Source organism: Neomonachus schauinslandi, chromosome 12 (genome assembly GCF_002201575.2).
Source record: "Neomonachus schauinslandi chromosome 12, ASM220157v2, whole genome shotgun sequence".
Lineage (NCBI taxonomy): Eukaryota > Metazoa > Chordata > Mammalia > Carnivora > Phocidae > Neomonachus > Neomonachus schauinslandi.
The window spans coordinates 70,338,731-70,356,372 of record NC_058414.1 but is presented as its reverse complement, the minus strand read 5'-3'; the positions used below and the strand labels follow the sequence as shown (position 1 = coordinate 70,356,372).

Genomic DNA, 17,642 nt, shown 5'->3' with positions numbered 1-17,642 from the left:
AAAATATTTGGGATGCAGCAAAGGTAGTCCTAAGAGGTAAGTATATAGCAATACAAGCCTTTCTCAAGAAACAAGAAAGGTCTCAAGTACACAACCTAACCCTACACCTAAAGGAGCTAGAGAAGAAACAGCAAATAAAGCCTAAATCCAGCAGGAGAAGAAAAAGAAATAATAAAGATCAGAGCAGAAATCAATGAAATAGAAACCAAAAGAACAGTAGGACAGATCAACAAAACTAGGAGCTGGTTCTTTGAAAGAATTAACAAGATTGATAAACCCCTGGCCAGACTTATCAAAAAGAAAAGAGAAAGGACCCAAATCAACAAAATCATGAATGAAAGAGGAGAGGTCACAACCAACACCAAAGAAATACAAACAATTATAAGAACATATTATGAGCAACTATATGCCAGCAAATTCAATAACCTGGAAGAAATGGATGCATTTCTAGAGATGTATCAACTACCAAACTGAACCAGGAAGAAATAGAAAACCTGAAAAGACCTATCACCACTAAGGAAATTGAAGCAGTCATCAAAAATCTCCCAACAAACAAAAGCCCAGGGCCAGATGGCTTCCCAGGGGGAATTCTACTAAACATTTCAAGAAGAATTAATACCTATTCTTCTGAAAGTGTTCCAAAAAATAGAAATGGAAGGAAAACTTCCAAACTTGTTTTATGAGGCCACCATTACCTTGATCCCAAAACCAGACAAAGACCTCATCAAAAAGGAGAATTACAGACCAATATCCCTGATGAACATGGATGCAAAAATTCTCACCAAAATACTAGCCAATAGGATCCAACAGTACATTAAAACATAAAACCCTTATGGGTTTTTTATGTTTTCTAAGAATTGGTGTACCTTGTGCACCCCGATGTTTATAGCAGCAATGTCCACAATAGCCAAACTGTGGAAAGAGCCAAGATGTCCATCGACAGATGAATGGATAAAGAAGATGTGGTATATATATATACAATGGAATTTTATGCAGCCATCAAAAGGAATGAGATCTTGCCATTTGTAACGACGTGGATGGAACTGGAGGGTATTATGCTGAGCGAAATAAGTCAAACAGAGAAAGACATGTATCATATGACCTCACTGATATGAGGAATTCTTAATTGCAGGAAACAAACTGAGGGTTGCTGGAGTGGGGGGTGGGGTGGGAGGGATGGGGTGACTGGGTGATAGACACTGGGGAGGGTATGTGCTCTGGTAAGCGCTGTGAATTGTGCAAGACTGTTGAATCTCAGATCTGTACCTCTGAAACAAATAATGCAATATATGTTAAGAAAAAAAAAAAGAAGAAGAAGGTAGCAGGAGGGGAAGAATGAAGGGGGGGAAATCGGAGGGGTAGACGAACCATGAGAAACGATGGACTCTGAAAAACAAGTTGAGGGTTCTAGAGGGGAGGGGGGTGGGAGGATGGGTTAGCCTGGTGATGGGTATTGAGGAGGGCACATTCTGCATGGAGCACTGGGTGTTATGCACAAACAATGAATCATGGAACACTACATCTAAAACTAATGATGTAATGTATGGGGATTAACATAAGAATAAAAAAATTTAAAAAAAAAGTAAAAATTACAAACGAATACTTATATAACTTGTATATTCCCAAACTCTTCAGCCTTCGGGAAGGGATACTCTTTCTTTAGTACTCAACTAAAATCCCCAAGTCTCCATCTTTGTGATTTCCAGAAGTCCAGTGCTCTAAGTGCCATATTTTATCAAGTATTTGTTCACATTTTAACATCATTGAAGCAGGATATATCCTACAGTCAGTGGAATCTTGCAATCATTAATCATTGTCAGCCAGGCAACAGTTATATGATTCCTATCATTGTCATCACCCATGTGATTCTGGTAGATATTCCTGATGGCAAAACTGGCCAATGTAATGTCTCAACATTCTGAACACTTGAATGTAAGAACAAGTTGAGGAAGCAATATAAGCTATGTTTTTGGTACAAAATCTTTCTCATGAATTCCATAACAAGATGAAGAAAACACCAGCTTCAAAACTACTGTCATTGGCCTGAAAGAAAATCCCAGAATCAATAGTAAAGGTGTCTTTGAAGATATGCAGCATCACCAAGATAGTGGAAAAAACAAGGTATAAATGACTCTGAGTTAAAAAACTCAGAAAGGTCAGACTTACAAAGAAAAGATATAAAGATATAAAGAAGCTTTATTACCATCTTACTCATTTTACTCTCATATCTTTACACAGGTGCAAGAGTGCTATGTAATAAAAATCTTTAAGTAAATCTAAAGGGTTTTTTTTTCCTTAAGTATAAAATAAAAATCTAAGTTATAAGAAAACATTGTAGGGTAGTTTAATTGGCAGTATCTTCTTTCCCTGTGGCACAAAAAAAATCATGGTGTACCTTAAAATAATGGTATCTTAAATTCAAAGAAATACCATATTTCTAGGAAATCACAGGGAGTCATTATATGCTCTACCAATTAGTACTGACTAATGCTTGTCATCTTTCTTTTATTTTTTTTTTTAGATTTTATTTATTCATTTGACAGAGAGAAAGAGCACAAGCAGGGAGAGTGGCAGGCAGAGAGAGAAGCAGGCTCCCCACTTAACAGGACCCTGGGATCATCACCTGAGCTAAAGGCAGACTGACTGAGCCACCCAGGTGCCCCTCTTTTCTTTTTTAAAGATTCATTTATTTATTTGAGAGGGGGAGGGAAGGGGAGAGGGAGAGGCAGAGACAGTCCCAGGCAGACACTGTGAACTATGTATGAGCCCCCCAATGATGGGCGGAGAGCCCTGTGCAGGGCTTGATCTCACTACCCTGAGATCAGGACTTGAGCTGAAACCAAGAGTCAAGAGTCAACCGACTGTGCCACTCAGGCACCCCACTTGCCTTCTTTCTAATAATGCTAGTCTTCACATACATCATAGGGCTACTTCTCAAGGTCTGTGCCTCCTCTAATGGCACTTTGTCTTATGGGACGCCAAAAGCAGTGTTGACATCAAGGCCTGGCATGAAGAAACTTTTATTGGAATCTTGTGAATATGAGGAAAAATGTAATGCCATACAAGAAATTTCAGTCTGGAGTATTTAATAGCATTATGTTTAGAGTCCTTTGCCCTGATTCTCCACAGAGAGGTCCTTTCTAAATCTCTCCTAGGTCTTGCTTCTTGCCTCTGTTGCAAGAAACAGCCTGCTTCACTAAATATATTTAGCCATTATTGAAACCCCATTGCTGTTTAAAAAACTTGTTGAGTTCAAAATAAGGGTGGCCTATCACATTATTATAGAGAGTAATTAATTTGCTTATCGACTAAAATTTCTCCTTTCTAGAATAGCATTTTTGCTTTTCTTCTTCATGATTAAAACACTATTATTAAAGTGTGAGGTGTGTTTTCCAGAACAAAAGAACATTATTGTCTTAGAGATAAAATTCTGCTTCTACTAAAACAATAGAGAAAAACATGAGGCAGCTTGTTCCTGATACATAAAAAATTCTCTGGAAGTAAACATAACCAAAGGAAAAAAAAAGCCTAAAATTTCAGAGACCTGATGACTTGACTTTTGATACTATATTTGCACTAAAGGTAAATAACACAAATGAATGGGTATTAAGAGATTAACTGATATCCTCTGAAAATGCAAAGGGAGTGAAACAGACTTATAAACGGGAATTGGTGAGACTTGAACACAAATTCAGCTTGCAAAGTCTTCAGAATGAAATAAATCAAAGCTAGGCAAAATCATCAATTACTCAACATGATTGATAAATACCGTAAATGAAAAATAAAATATGAGCTACAAAGCCGCAGGTGTCAAACTTCAGTGTATCAAGCTTTAGAGATAAAAGCTTCACTCAAGGAACTTGTTAAAAACTAGAATTCTAGATCCTACTCTGTAATTATTCTGAGTTATCTTACTCCATAATTATTAGGTCCACAGAAGGTCTAGAAATTTGCATATTTTGCTTAGGAAAATATCAGGTGATTCTGATGCAAATAGTCCAGGGCATTACATTAAAAAAAAAAAAAAAGGTGCCATAAAGCCTGTATTTCAAATAAGGGAAAAAATCCAGTTACATATTACAATAGATGTCACAAATGGTTTGACAATTCGCCTGGATAGCTGAATACATTGTCCAATAATTAGCAGATTTCTGATAAAAATAATTTAAAACACTGTTAGGCATCTAATGGACAAATTACTCCTTACTATTTAGTGATCTTCAGAGAGAAAAAAAATCTTAGTATAATAATTTAATGACATTACTTGGGAAAATGTCAGTTATTTAAAATATATGTAGACAAAACATCAATCTTGGTCATATAACTAAATTTAGTGTTCAGTGGAAACTGAATTTCAGTAATTATTATCATTATATAACTAAAACATTGTCAATTGACTTTTCAAAATTCTCAGGTCATGTTTGATGCATACAGATACTGTCATTAACATACACAGTATGTTCTGAGCAATGAAATATTTTTAACATTGAAAGTGTGTGTTGTCTTAAAAAGATGTTAAGAATTTTGTGTATCTTTTTATTCACTTATGTTATAAATAAACAAGTCTAGTGCTCGCTTCCGCAGCACATATACTAAAATTGGAACGATACAGAGAAGATTAGCATGGCCCCTGTGCAAGGATGACATGCAAATTCATGAAGTGTTCCGTATTTTTCACGTACTGCATGGAGCACTGGGTGTTATACGAAAACAATGGATTGTGGATCACTACATCAAAAACTAATGATGTATTGTATGGTGACTAACATAACATAATAAAATTTTTTTTAAAAAGTTACATAAGTATCATGCAACATAGTTTGAGGCTTATCGCAACGTATGCAAATTAACTGATTCAAAGATATGCATTAAGCTCTAACTAAATGCTAAGTAAGAACTGTGACAGGCAATGAGAACCAAATAAATAGTCACAAGCTCTAGGAAAACAGCTGACATGAATTTGTACATTAATGCCATAACTTAAGAAACTACGGGTATGCAATTGAGGCTAAATAAGCTGGAGAAATCTCCAGAGAGGTAGGTCGGGGCCAGGCTGGGAGGGGCACTGTGGCCTATTTGTGGTATTTAGAAAGCAGTGGAGGGCTGCTATTGGATCTCAAGCAGAAGGGACATGAAATAATTTGGTTTTAGTATTTATTGATTACATTTCCTAACATGTGTCCATTAAATCAATGGTGAAAAATAATAACGGCTAAATTCTGGATATAGTTTTCATAATAGCTCAGAGAAAACAAATGTGATTTTTTGTGGAAAAAGATTTACTTTACCAAAAAATTTTTCGGTTAAAAAATACGATTTGATTTGCAGAAATCTGATTTCAAATAACATCTCTAAGAAGGAATCTTCTGGTTTTACGAGGAGGAAAGGAGACCACTAAAAAAATGGTGCCACGAACAGCTCCCCCCCCCAAAAAGTCTATAATTGTTTAATTTTGACAATTAAAGAGTAAATTACATTATGTTATTCAAAATTATATTTAAAAAATTATTTTCTCAGTTCTGCATCAACATCATATTTATTTATTTATTTCCATATTTATTCATCAGGCATCAGTTGAGTCCCTTCTATGTGCAAGGCACTGTGTTAGAATCTATAATGGATAAAATGTCCTTGCTTATAATAGAGAAAAAAAAGAGAGGAGCTTCAACATAGAGAACAGATATTATGCTTGGCTGCTATATTTTTTTCTTATTTCTCTAGAAATAAGAAGTATAATTTTTAGAACATGAATATGGAATTAGGTGTCAGTTAAACTTTTAGACTCTCCATTACTTTATCTGTAAAACTGGAAAAAAATAACCTACCTTGTAAGTTTGTTGAGATATGAGAATAAATGAGATAATGCATGTGGCTCACAGTAGGCACTATTATTATTATTATTGTGTTGACTACTATTACTTTTAGTATTCACAGGATATTTTGTGCTTTTCAATGCCAGGATATCAGGACTGCAGTCATTTCTGGAGGAAATGTGTTCAGTCCCTGGAAAATTATTCTGAGATTTCAAGAGGGTCAGCACAAAGTGGATTAATGAGTTGAGACATGATGACTTCTGAAGTACAGTCTTTAAAAGAGAAATTTTCACATGTGCATTGAACTGTGTCACTGTGAAAAATGGCACAGCATCAAAATAAATTCACTGCCCTGGGTCCATCAGTTTAGTTTAGCATTAACCAACTCGGGGAGTTAATTTCTCTGTGCTGAGCCACTGTATTAAACTTCTAACCAATTTGCATTTTATAAAATGGAGTCTTAAATAAATCATTCAAATTTCTGACTGATGGATATAGTATGCCCTGATTAAAATGCAAGAAGTAATTTCTGACTGAGCTTTGTTTGATAACATCACTTTTATATAGCAGGAGAAATCAGGTGGGTTATATAAATAATAGCTTTTTCCTCATTTCTTAAGATACAGAATTGAAAGACAACTAATTATAAGTCAATATCAATGTTTTGGGAGACAACTTTTGAAAACTGTTGTATATAATCATTTCAGCTCCCATATTAGATCCCTATTAAGGACAACCCAGGTGTTTGTTGTTTCCCAAATGTAACTGCTTAATGGAAATCTATTTCTTTTTTTTCCTAACTTTTAAAAATTTTAGTTACAGTACAGTTAACATACAATGTTATATTAGTTTCAGGTGTACACTATAGTGATTCAACAATTCTATGCCTTACTCAGTGCTCATCAAGATAAGTGAACTCTTAATCCCCTTCACCCATTTTACCCATCCCTCCCACACAACAGAGATCTCTATTTCTACAGCATTTTTTTTTTGAAGTACATAAGTATAAAAGTAGTAGAGATATTCAAATGTTAGAGATCTTGAAAACATTGTTCATAAGTGTCCTCTCTGTGGATGCTACCAGAAAAATGCTCACACTCTCTCCCTTAAATATATATATATTTAAGATTTATTTATTTATTTTAGAGAGTATGTACATGCACGGGGGGGAGGGGCAGAGGGAGATGGAGAGAGAGAATCTCAAGCAGACTCTCCGCTGAACCCCACACGGGCTCGATCCCATAACCCTAAGGTCATGACCTGAGCTGAAATCAAGAGTTGGATGCTCAACTGACTGAGCAACCCAGGTGCCCAAGAAAAATATATTTTTAATAAGTTTCATCAGGGGCATCTGGGTGGTGCAGTCAGTTAAGCGTCTGACTCTTGGTTTTGGCCCAGGTCATGATTTCAGAGTCCTGGGATCAAGCCCCTCATTGGGTTCTGGACTCTGTGTGAAGTCGACTTGAGATTCTCTCTCCTTCTCCCTTTGCCCCTCCCACTTGTGCGCTTTCTCTCTCTCTCTCTCTCTCAAATAAATATATAATCTTTAAAAAATAAAATAAAAAGTTTTGTCAAAACCTGTTTGTAATACTAAAACTTTTTTGGCCAACTATTTTTGTCCTGAAAACCTTTAACATTCTACGTGTGTTGTAAATATTTACTCCATATTTGTATATCTGCAATATTGAAGAATGACTCGAGTTCTCTCTTTCTCTCTCTCTCTTAGTCTCTTTCTCCTTTTGTTGTTTTTGTTGTCATTTTGTATTTTTTTTAAATTAATTAAACCCACTTCTCAACTGAATCCATTACATTTTCTAGGACTGCAACAATATCAGTTTTTAAACAAAAGTATTGATTAAGTAAATACTTAAAATATTTTTTTTTTTAAAGATTTTATTTATTTATTTGAGCCAGAGAGAATGAGAGAGAGAGAGAGAGAGAGAGAGCGTAGGGTCAGAGGGAGAAGCAGGCTCCCTGCCGAGCAGGGAGCCCGATGCGGGACTCGATCCAGGGACTCCAGGATCATGACCTGAGCCGAAGGCAGTCGCTTAACCAACTGAGCCACCCAGGCGCCCCAATACTTAAAATATTTAATACAAAAATATTTTGTCCCAGAAATAGTAAATCAATTGAAGATCAGTTTCTAAAAAAACAACTGAGGTGTTTTGGGAAAGAAACAGCACTATTAACCTTCTAGGGGAAATATCTAATTCCTGTTGTAGAAAACACTGAATGTTTTTCAAAGAATCTAAATTTGACATCAGTCCCCAAAAAAGTCAACTTCAAACAGCAACTTATTGTTCTATGATTATTGCTGGGGTTAAAAAAAAAGTTTACAGGAAACCAAACTGAGGCAAACAACAAAGAGGGAAGCTCTTAATCTTGGGAAATTATATTTCCAATGTTATTTTAAAAGCTTAAGCAATGTGATTTTTGAAATATTTTTATCCTTCAAGAATTCTCAAGAGAGCATTTCAAGGTATCTTATAGTAAGTGACACTAATATTATAGATTTTTGAATTCTTGACTTGATAAAGTAAAAATGGAAACTGAAAAATCGATAAACTCTGTTTCTGTTAAGTTACATTTTTTGTTTTATTTTATTTAAATTCAATTACTTGACATATAGTGTATAAATTTGTTTCAGAAGTAGAGTTCAGTTATTCACCCAGTGCTCATTTCATCACATGCCCTCCTTAATGCCCATCACCCAGTTACTCCATCCCCCTACCCTCCAGCAACCCTCTTTTTGTTTCCTATAATTAAAGAGTCTCTTACAGTTTGTCTCCCTCTCTGATTTCATCTTATTTTATTTTTCCCTCTCTTCCCCTATGATCCTCTGTTCTGTTTCTTAAATTCGACATCTGAGTGAAATCATATAATTGTTTTTCTCTGATTGACTTATTTCGCTTAGCATAATACCCTCCAGTTCCATCCACATCATTGCAAATGGCAAGATTTCATTTTTTTTTTTTATGGCTGAGTAGTATTCCATTGTATATATATATATACCACATCTTCTTTAGCCATTCATCTGTTGATGGACATCTGGGATCTTTCCATAGTTTGGCTACTGTGGACATTGCTGCTATAAGCACAGGGGTGCAAGTGCCCCTTCAGATCACATCACTACGTATGTATCTTTGGGGTAAATACCCAGTAATGCAATTGCTGGGTCATAGGGTAGCTCTATTTTCAACTTTTTAGGAGCCTCCATACTGTTTTTGAGAGTCGCTGTACCAGCTTGCATTCCCAACAACAGTGTAAGAGGGCTCCCCTTTCTCCACATCCTCGCCAACATTTGTTGTTTCCTGACTTGTTAATTTTAGCCATTCTGACTGGTGTGAGGTGGCATCTCATTGTGGTTTTGATTTGTATTTCCTTGATGCCAAGTGATGTTGAGCATTTTTTCATGTGTCTGTTGGCCATTTGTATGTCTTCTTTGGAGAAATGTCTGTTCATGTCTTCTGCCCATTTCTTGACTGGATTATTTGTTCTTTGGGTGTTGAGTTTGATAAGTTCCTTATAGACCTTGGATACTAGTCTTTTATCCGATAAGACATTTACAAATATCTTCTCCCATTCTGTTGGTTGTCTTATAGTTTTGTCGACTGTTTCCTTTGCTGCGCAAAAGCTTTTTCTATTGATGAAGTCCCAATAGCTCATTTTTGCTTTTGTTTCCACTGCTTTTGGAGACGTGTCTAGCCAGAAGTTGTTGCAGCCGAGGTCAAAGAGATTGCTGCCTGTGTTCTCCTTAAGGATTTTGACAGATTCATGTTTAACATTTAGGTCTTCCATCCATTTTGAGTCTATTTTTGTGTATGATGTAAGGGAATGTTCCAGTTTCATTCTTCTGCATAGTGCTGTCCAGTTTTCCCAACACTATTTGTTGAAGAGACTGTTTTTTTTCCATCAGATATTCTTTCCTGCTTTGTCGAAGATTAGTTGACCATAGAGTTGAGGGTCCATTTCTGTGCTCTCTATTCTGTTCCATTGATCTATGTGTCTGTTTTTGTGCCAGTACCATGCTGTCTTGATGATTACAGCTTTGTAATATAGCTTGAAGTCTGGCATTGTGATGCCACCAGCTTTGGTTTTTCTTTTTCAACATTCCTTTGGCTATTTGGGATCTTTTTTGGTTCCATACAAACTTTAGGATTATTTGTTCCAGCTCTGTGAAAAATGTTGATGGTATTTTGATAGGGATTGCACTGAATGTGTAGATTGCTCCGGGTAGCATAGACATTTTAACAATTGCTAGATCTCATACAGCAATTCAGCAAAGTGGCAGGATATAAAATTAATGCACAGAAATCACTTGCATCTTCATACACTAACAATGAGACAGAAGAAGGAGAAATTAAGGAATTGATCCCATTTACAATTGCACCAAAAACCATAAGATACCTAGGAATAAACCTAACTAAAGAGATAAAAGATCTGTACTCTGAAAACTATAGAACACTGTGAAAGAAATGGAGGAAGACACAAAGAAATGGGAAAACATTCCATGTTCATGGATTGGCAGAACAAATATTGCTGAGTTACATTTTAAGTTTAAGGCTAAAATAATACATCTTAACATAATTCTTAAAATGTATGTATTTCTAAGCCAGGAAAGAGAACTGATGGTGGAGAGAAGATGACAAGGGAATTAAGTGTAATGTTTAGTAGGTGACTGGATTCAGCAGTAAAGCTTAAGGAGCAGGAAGGACTGGAAATAGGGACAAATTGCTTTAAACAAGGTATCCAGAGTTTAGCTAAGCTACTCCATGGTATTCTGCCTTCATATCCATTTTGTCTGGCCAAGTGACCTGCAGGGGCACTGATACCAGCTCCTCATGCAAGCACATGCCCTAGATAACAGCCCCAGAGTCACAAGCAAAGGTAAATTCTTGACTGAACTTCTCAACAGCCATTGTGATCAGCAGCCTTCTTTGCTTCCCAGGGTCTTCCCCTTGTGCACGCCTTAGATATGACCTCTGTGGGGCTTACCAAAACCCTCCTCTTTTGAAATGACCAGTTCTCTTTTAGGCTGCTAATACCAAAGTACTCTATCCACAGATCCTAATAAAGGTATGTGCCCCAGGTCCTACTCTCTGTCTGCACTCTGCCTTAACTTCCCCATGTGGCCCCCTGAGGTGGTGCGTGCACTTCCTCCAGAATGTGTGATGAAGCTATTTCAGTTTCTCTTATGATCTGTTGTTGATACTACACTTGATCTTAGCCAAAAGGCCGGGAAGCAATGTTGTTGTTGAACCTTTATTCACTATCTGGCACCTTGTGCTCCACCTAACAAGTGTTAATTTAACAACGACATAACATAAGGTAAGTCTTTTACCATTTTAAGAATCTTCCAGAATATATTCTGGAATAAATTTACCTTAATCTATTCTACTACATGTATTTACACCATAATCATTAAACTTCATCTCTCTGAGTTTCAATAAATTTTCCTTAATATCTAACCTGAAGGCCATGACACTGGCAACATTACAGTTGTACCAGACAGAAGTATAATGTTCTTGGCAGTTAATATTTTATCTTTCCAAAAAGTTTTATGTAACAATATTCTTACTTTGGATTGAATTAAAACTTCTTAAATTTTTTTCCAACCTAACAATTCACAGTTATTAAAGAAATGTACAATTTTTACAGTTCAGTAGAATGTAAATAACTCTATCCTTAAAACAAATAAATAAAACACTTTCTCCTTTTTATATTTAGGCCCAATTCATGTTTGCTCCATTGCTTCCAGACTCCTTGGGGTTGTTCCAAGGTTGTAAAAGGAGACTTGCTGATGGGTGCACAATGTAATTATATTGTAACCAAGCATCTACCCTCCCACTGCCTGAAAAGCAGACAAGGAGGAGTGTCAAGAATGTGCATAAGAGAATTCAACTCATCATTATTTATGTACCTAGAAATATAAAGTTTCACTTATACAGCATTACAGAGCTCATGGAAATCAATAACTATAACAGGGTTACAGAAAAAAAAACCAACACAAAAAGTCATGTCCTTTCTGAGGAGTGGTCTTCTCATTGCTATTCCCAGCCCCTTGAACCCCACTGCTCGAGTCTTTTTTTTTTTTAAGATTTTATTTATTTATTTGAGAGAGAGAGAGCACGCAAGCAAGCATGAGCAGGAGGGAAAGGCAGAGGGAGAGGGAGAGGAGGACTCTCCACTGAGCAGGGAACCCTAAGCTGGCCGATCCCAGGACCCTGAGATCATGACCTGAGTGGAAGGCAGCCGCTTAACCCACTGAGTCACTTAGGCGACTCCCACTGCTCAAGCTTTAAGCCTTAATTTTGCTGATTTCGTGGATATGGTAGAGAGAAAACTGAAGGAATACTAGAGCTGGAATAACTTTATATTAGAAAAGACATGGAGGTACCACTTAGGAGAGAGGGGAGTAAGAAGGTAGGAGGACAGGCATCGAAGAATGAGTGGAGTAGAGAGAGTACATTTGACTCCAAAGCATGAGAGGAAGCGAGCAAAAAAGAAGAAACTTGAGCTGCCAAAGGAAGTGGAATTTTGGTTGAAAGAAATGTGTATAGTGTATTTTGTGAAGTTTTGGCTGTATTTTTGGGTTATACTCTCTCTTGTTTCTCCCTTAAGAAATTTCAGTGAAGACTTCTTACTCAAAATAGAAATATTTTCCAAGATTTTGTAATTTGGTTTGTGATTTTTTCAAAAGTGCAATGAAAAGGGCCCTAAAGCAAGACCATAAGATTCAGATATTTTTAAGCTATGTCAGAAACAGGTATTATTTAAGTAAACCTTCAGATAATCCAAAAGATAAGTCAGGTACTTGTCTTTTCCATCAGAAATGTAAATCTAATGAAATAGGATAATTAGGGAGAGGGACTCACATCCTAGGTGGATTCTGGGTTCTTGGTAATCAATCAAATTGATTCTGGCTAGTCAAATCTGATAATTCAGATTGCTTGTAGGTCTCCTCAGAATTATTGCCTCAAGTCGCTGAACTCTTGAGGTAGACTGGCATGTAATGAACACATTTTAACTTACATATACACCTTTGCAGGTTATATACAATATTAAGAGGATGCAAAGTTTATTTTGGAGTTTCTCTCATAAGGCAGTACTCTATTTATCAAAGTTCATTTCCTTAATACCCCAATTGAAACAAGGAGAAACACACAAAATGAATAGATTAACAAGCCTAATTTCTAAATTTTAATTAAATGTTTCTCATAACACAAGTAACACATATTTGTTGTGCAAAATAAAAAATTCCAGGTATGGAAAAAAATCAACTAAAATCTTCATAGTTGCTCTTAACATTTTGTTATATATATAACTTAGATAAGCATTAATGTTTTGTTTCTTTAAAATGTGATAATATTTTACATGTTTAATAACCTGATTTTACATGTAGGTTATCTTTCCACATCAAGGAAGATAAATTTATATCACTCTTTTAATTATATGACTGGATCATAATTTATTACTAGTGTGGGATATTTAGGTTGTTTCCAAATTCCATACCCCATATGTTATGGAATTCTGTCTTCTTTTGGATTTTTCTAGAAGCAAACTCTAGATTTGAGGGAAATTAATTTATCTGGGGGTTTCAGCACAGTGGGAATTTAGTCAGGAAGTAAGAGCCACTAATAAATGGTTTGTAATAAACTAAGTACTACTATAGTCCACTGGAACTTAAATTCAGTCCACTCCACTTTGAAAGTTAGTGTAGAAACAGGGCAGAGTGATATCTAACCTGAAGAGTGAGGGAGTAGAGGAATCTATATACCAAATCCAGATGGTCATCCATGTAGGACTATTCCCAGAAAGAGAAACTTATTAATTCCATGTCCTTTCCAACCTACTTCAGGGTTTCCATGGCAAAGAAAGTTATCAGGCAAAGAAATATAGCCTTGGATGATGTAAGTCAGGCCAGAGTGTACTTAAATGGTAACAGTGAGAAGGTAGAAGTGGAGTATCAAAAGTATCTATGACAGTTGGCCTCTCATACTACTAAGATCCACTCATGTGCTACATTCAATTCATTCTACCCTGTCATAGATTCTCTAATTTGGTTACTAGTCAACAATTCTTGAATAAAGAGTGAACAGGAAGGTTAGTAGTACAATCTACAGCCCTCACCACCACAACTGGACGTGAGACCACAATTGATACTCATTATCTCTGTGTCAACGACCCATTCTAGAACCCCTTCATTCAGCACTTCTACTGATCCAGGGGGTTAACCAAAATCTTCATGTCTGAAGGGTTGGATCCTTAAATTTAGTGTTCTAACAGAGCCATGGGTACTACAGTTGTCCATTTATTGTTATTACTGGGTATGGAAGTAACAAGGGGCCCCTGGTGAATCCCCTGAGTTCCAAACATAGTCCTACCTGCCCTTATGTGATAGTAACTCTATATCCTCAGGATAGTCAGAGTCAATTCCTCCTTCCAGCATCGTAACTCCTTTCTTTGCCTATTAGTCTTTCTGGATAAGGAGCCTAAAATGACCAGGTGGCATCTGTAACTTTAGATTTGGTGGAATTTATTTCTTCCCTTGGGAGAAGTTTCCCCCAGTTCCTCTGAAAACCAGAACACCTATCTCAGCAGAGCATAAATTTGAGGGAATGAAAGTATAAATTCCTCAAGTGGGTCACTGAGCAATATAGTAGGAGATTCCACTGTCATTTTAATCCTTTTGTCTCCAGACCTGTATATTTTATCCGTTAGGGACATAGTACCAGTAATGTTTCAAAGTATATACTATATCCTGAAGTTTCCTTAGCATTCCAGAGCATTATTGCTAGGCTGATACCATTTAAATACTTATCAAACCAGCAGTTTCAAGGCAATGTAATATATGAAAGAAACAGTGAATATCATATGCCCACTGTTGTACCCCCTTTGCCCTAAGAGAGGTTCCTTGGTACTAGGCAATGTAATATGGGTTTGTATGCTGATTAATTAGACACTCGGAGCCCTTTTGGGTAGTGGTGATGGCCAAGGAAAGAAAGGTACACCAATTCTTAGAAAACATAAAAAACCCATAAGGGTGAATTGCTGCCTTCTTAAGAATAGATGGGGTCTAGAATAGTCAGCCAGTGGCTGGATGGTCTCATTGAAAAATGGTATCATATTGACAGTTCAGCATTAGTCTCTAATGAAGATCAATTGTTTAGCAATCACAATAGCTAGGTCAACCTTGTTTAAAATAGGCCCATGCTGTAAGGCTTATACACAGTATCTATCCTCAACATCATTGTATAAGCACTAGGTGGCTGAGGACAGAGGCCAGCTGACCTCTACTTAATGAACCTTGAGTCATCTTATCCAACTGGTTGTTCTGCGTTTCCTCTGAGTCCCAACAATCCACACACTTTGTCCTTACTCTCATAGCTCCATCTAAATGCTTTTTAAGCTCATTCAGTCTTTCTCCTTCCAGACTCAAACAGACAAATCAAGTCATTTGTCTTACCTCAGTCTACTACTGTATTCATACAAAGATGATGACCAGATGCTTGAAACTATGTCTATTGGGAAGGTATTTTTGTCACTGTTGCCTTTAAGAGTCATCCCTGATTGAGGCAATAGTGCATAGCAGTGCTACATATCTGTTTATTCATCTCACCCATCTTTTCTGTTAATTCATTAAACATGGTTCTAATGGCAGTTTTAAAATCTTTGTTACTTCTAAACTCTGACTTTGTTTACTTTATTTTCCTGTTAACTTCTTTTTCTCTTGAGTACAAGGTACTACGATTTTGGAATGCTTATCTTAATTTGGCTTACAAAGCTCATTTTGGTAGTAAGTTTATTCATTTCAGTTTACTAATGTCAGTTGGATCTGTCCAAGTGTTGAAGATGGAGAGGTATAAGTTTAGAGAAATTGCTCACCGGTATATTTTCACTTACAGTTTCATCAAAATATTAAAATTTTAGTTACATACTAAAATTTTAGAATGCCATTGAAATCAGAAAATGTGGTTCTAGTTCTTGCTCTGACCTTATAGTTTTGATACCCTTGTCAAATCACTTAGCCAGGCAGAACCTCAGATTTCTCTTGTTAAAATTGGACATTTTATTCATTTCTTAGAGTTGTTGTGAGGGAAAGTACTTTGAAATGTGATTTCTTACATGATAAGTGCTCACTAGTATTACCCAAATTTGGATTAGGTGAATCCCAATCACAACACTATGTAACTTATAATAATGTCATAATCAAACTAAATTCCATATATAATTATTGAAAAATTAGAGTTTTTAACAATATTTTAAATTAATTTAAGCTAAAAAGTTAATATTGAAATATTTCACTTTTTTAGTTGTTATAATTTTCTATATTAAATATGCAAATATTTTACAGTATTTTTAAACTAAAAATAATGCATATTTTACCTTTATTTCTTTGGTTAACAATCTATTACAAAAATGACCAAAGAAGGTTCATTTATTCTTAAATTTCAGCTGCATTTGTAAATATTAACCACAAGTTGAAAATACTGACCAGTATATTTTCAAAACATTTTTTAACATTTGTGCTCATTTTAATCTAACTTTTCTCTTTAACTATTGATTTGCAATTGAGAATCAGTAGCTCCCAGTGCTATAGAGGACTATGTAAATTATTTCCTGGCAGGCCTTGGTAGCACATATGCTTCTTCTAAGAATAACTAAGAAGCAATCTGCTGATGAATGTACTTTATATCCTTGCATCCAAGTCCTTCAGGAACGTTCAATATCTGTGCCACCTAAATAGAACAAATACTCTGACCCCAAGCTACTCACTCTCATTTCTCTTATATGCCATTCAAAATCTGTAGGACATAGGTATATTTAAAATAAAAATGAATTACTTATACTTGTTTTATACCACACTATAATTTAAAACATGAGTATAAGTGGTTTTCAAATATCCACAGAGAAATTAACAATAAAACTTAACAATAAAGCTACTAAATCTTTCTATTCACATAAACAAAAATGAATGAAAATATTGCTCCATAAATTTGAAAGACCATCAGCTACCTTCACTTGAATATCGTCTTAATTTATGTTCATCATAACGATGGAAATCATAAAATTAAGGAGAAAATGTTTTATGCATCTCTTAAAAACCATTTGATGAACAAATAATATTGGTTCAGGTGAATTAAGGTTACTTTATTAGACATATTTAACCATGTGTCACTAAATGGCATTTTCAAAATTACAAGAAGTACTCGTATTTATTTATGAAGGTCTCAGTTTGCCTTAAGATAAAAATTTTGGATATTAAATTTTTTTACACAGAAATGCTATGTCTATCACACATTTTCTTTTGATTTCTAAAGATTTTAGAACTTCAGAGATTAAATATTTTCTCAGCGTTCCTTCTAGATTCTCCATTTGTATTGGTGAAAATGAGTTGTCTCTGACTTCTCCAATCCTGGGTACAGATATGCATTTCTTCTCATCACAGTTTTAGTAAGATTTTTATACATTTCCTCTAAAACTACAAATTTAGTTTCATAAAGTAGTTCATAATATCTTCTTATTAGCATTTAAATATACATAGTATCTACAGTGGTGTCCTCTTTTTTATTTCTAATGCAAAGAATTTGTACCATCTTCTCATATTTTTTTCACCTTCTCTGCCAGGCATTTATAAATTTTATCAGTCCTTCTAAGAGATGAAATTTTGGCTTTGTTAATTTTCTATTACACATTTGTTTTCTATTTTACTTTTTACTATAAATGTAATGAAATACAATTGAAGTACACTAAACTGAACATGTTTAAAATGTAAAATTTGATCAGTTTTTGTGTACGTATACCCCTATCAAACAATCGCCACATTCA

The 17,642-nt window shown here is 35.5% G+C and overlaps 1 non-coding gene and 1 pseudogene across 1 annotated transcript; both read left to right on the top strand.

The window, feature by feature from the left end:
• Positions 1-17,642, top strand: part of LOC110588950 — a 183,888-nt pseudogene that overhangs the window by 110,119 nt on the left and 56,127 nt on the right.
• LOC123326473 lies at positions 4,569-4,675 on the top strand. The gene has a single exon (XR_006541113.1). It is a non-coding gene; the product is annotated as a U6 spliceosomal RNA (small nuclear RNA).